We start from the raw sequence: 3,614 nt of genomic DNA, 5'->3' as shown, positions 1-3,614 counted from the left end.
CATATTTGCATAGAAGCAGAGTTCACGGTGAGTGAAGCAGCCTCTCTGACATGCTAAACACAAGCTGCGTGACATCAGGTGTCGCGGGACCACCTCTGCTTCTAGTGTTGCGTCACACATAGAAATGCACCACTGAACCCTCTTTGACAGTACATGTACCGTGACATTGTGACAGATGCGGCCAGATGTGATGTGCATACAGAGATGCGTTTGCCGCACACAGGAGTGCATATCACAGAAAGTGTGTTATGTTTCTTTATTTTAGTTTTTTTTTTAGCGCTAGTAATCTTCTCTAGGAGTCGTGCACATGGATTCAAAGTGTAGAATTAAAAAGTAAAAAAAAATGTGATATGGAAATGTTTGGTTAAATGTCACAAAAACAGCTGTCATCGTCATGAGCCTAGTTTCGCTAAATGCTAATGTGTAATTTTATGCACAACCTTTTCCTGAACACGCTGTGCCTTTTAACTGCCTTCAACCTGGTGGGTTTCCTTTAATTATTATTGCTTTTAGGCTTTTTAATGGCTGTCAGGGTAATAGCAGTGATTATAGGTTCTCTAAGCAGAGAGTAACCCTTTAAAATGAACTGTTTGACACTCGTAACGTCATAACAAGGTGGAGTACACGGTAGCAAAATGATCTGCAAATGGTCTGTTAACTCCAAAGGTTCAGTGTGTAACTTTTAGGGTCATCTATTAGCAGAAATTGAATATAACACGCATAACTATGTTTTCAGTGAGAGATAAACACCATAAAAAAACAAATAGTTATTTTCTATTACCTTACAATTATCCTTTTATATCTACATTGTTATAGGTCAAAGAGCTCTACAGACCATGTAGATAAAGGAGTGTTTGCTATAGTTAACAGCTTTTGCGTTTTGTTAGAAGTTTGTGAAGTTAAATGTCAACAAATCACACTTATAGCACAAGGAAAGCCAAGGGAGCAGCAACCTTTGCATCAAAGAAATGAAAACATGAAGAAGCAATAGATTAGCTTTTCACCCTTACATCATTATTCTCAGCAAATTCAACAAACACGCCAACACAATGCAGAACAAGTAACGATGTCACTCACTATTATCTATAATTATACAGAATATCTAACTAAATACACATTTCTGAATATATGTATCTAAAGAAACCTCAACAGTAAACTATGACCTCTTCAGGCCACCGTAGCTTCTTCTACACACTTGGAATGGGAAGGGTAAGCGGGAGGGTGGTTAATTTGATTAAAATTTGCGTCAGGAGGAAGGAAAACTGGACACGCAGTACAACACGTTTAGAGACGTCTGCTGCAAAAAAAACAGTAAGAAACTATAAAATGAATTCCAACAAGTAAGTACGGTAAAACGTTAAAGACAAAGTTAAACACAACAGTACAACACGTGCTGATATTTATTGAGGTGGTCAGAAGTTATAACAGCGAAATGCAGAATATACATTTAAATAATATTTCAGTGTGTAGGATTTAGCAACATCTAGCGGTGAAGTCGCAGATTCCAACCAATTGAGTACTGCCAGCCTCATGCCAGCATGCAGGAGAAACTATGGTGGCTGGACCTATCTGGAGCCAGTGTGGTGTGTCCATTCTGGGCTATTGTAGAAACATTGTGGGTCAACATGGTCCTGTAAAAAAGGACCCATTCTAAGGTAACAAACGCATAGTGTTTTTTATTCTCAGCTAATGATGACATACTTGTGAATATTTATATAAATAATTTAATTAAATTTGTGTTATATTCTGCCAATCGATCCCCCTAAATCTTACACACTGGACCTTTTAATGTCCAAATAATCCTCAACAAACTGTACCGTACCCGTTTTCCAACCAGTCTTCATAACACCCAGTGTTCTACAGCGCTACTTTCACCATCAGTAACCGTGCCACCCTTTCTTCATTTATCTCAACCGTTCAAGGCTTCAGGCCTGCCATCAGGTATATAGTGATGTATGTGCAAAGATGAGACGTAGAGGGAACCAAAGAGTCAGGAAACAAGATGAATGTGTATGAGGAGGGAGAGAGAGGGGCAAGAATAAATGGAAAACACATTCACCACACATTCTATTTAGTGTAAATTCTATTTAAATCATAAACTTCAGATTCATTGGAGCTAACGCCCCCTGCTGCATTGCTAAGATCTGCCGACATTGATGCAAATAAATAGTTGCTCGCTTTTGGACAGAAACGGTGCAGTCAGGGCATGTTGAGGCAAATCCTTCTTATCATAGCTCCACCCGTTTCACGCATTCAGCGTTCAATATGTTAATGGTGGAATGAATAAAATATGAACTTTAAAATATTTCACAACATTCTGTATTTTATCAGCGTTGTTGGCTTCTACCAACACAAGGAAGAAATCACCTGTTTGTCATCTGTCACTTCACACTCACCTGAAATCAACTTATTTGTTTGTTTTTTTCTCCTCATAAGTTGCAGAGATGTTCACCTTTCCTACAATGACGTCATATTGTTTCCCTAAAGGTCCAGTGTGTAGGTTTTAGTGGCACCTAGCGGTGAAGTTGCAGATTGCGACCAAATGAATACTCTCCCACACCTCACCCTCTCCTTCCAAGGAAAATATTTGGCTGACATAAAAATTTAAAGTTCATATAATCACTGTGTAGCAATCCTTATACTCTATGATTATACAGTGATGGAAACATACTAATGAATACTGTATTCCAGTCCTACAAAGAAATACTCGTAAATCTGACACACTGGGCCTTTACTACATTGGAAGTGGAATGTACATGTGTTTAAGTACTGAAGGATCATTTTTCAGGTATTTTGTTCCACCACTATATTCCTCATGCATAAATTCTGATGTATTATTGTAGATTGAACTAGTAACCTAAGTAACCAATCAACTCCACCTTAAGATGCTGTAACCTTAATTAACACATTATGCATCAGTAATTATGTAAAATTATATATATTCGTACTTTGGCTCAAGTCTAATTGTAAATGCAGAACTTTTATTTTTCCACAGAGCAGTACTGATATTTATGCTATTCATACTTACGACCAATTAGTCACTGTTGTTTTCAAGTATTCCCGATCTTATTTTAGAGTTTGTCATTTCCTGATAAATGGTAAAAATTTGACCCATCTTGCATGTGCATACTTTTACTAACTGTTGTTAGCTCGTTTAGCTATGTAGCTAACTGAAATATCTCTGCCCTGGAATGCCAGGAGCAAGAAAACTACCTTTGTAGGCTTCTGTATTCATACTCATGGGTAGATGCTAGATCATAGCGCTACCTGCAATGTAAAGCATTGGAAGTGTAACACACATTAGTCATTGGCTGCTGTGAACGCCAGTTAATATCCGCGAGTTCTTCTTCCACCACTTCATTGGCTCGATCTAGAGATAATATTACAGTCAATGTGGCAACAAAACATGTAGCATTGCAGCGTAGCGTGAAGTTGCATCAGTAGATGAAACGTTGCAAGTTCTCTTTGGTTTTAACGAGATAAAAGAAAACAGTGTGTGAAGTGTAATTGAAAGAACCGACTGGAGATTATTGAAAGTTTTGAAATCATTGCAAATCAGACTTGAAGCAGGCATTACACACACACACACAGGCCTCAACAAACTACTGTGACAA

Source organism: Larimichthys crocea, chromosome XI, assembly GCF_000972845.2.
Source record: "Larimichthys crocea isolate SSNF chromosome XI, L_crocea_2.0, whole genome shotgun sequence".
Taxonomy (NCBI): Eukaryota; Metazoa; Chordata; class Actinopteri; family Sciaenidae; genus Larimichthys; species Larimichthys crocea.
This window is presented reverse-complemented; position numbering follows the sequence as displayed.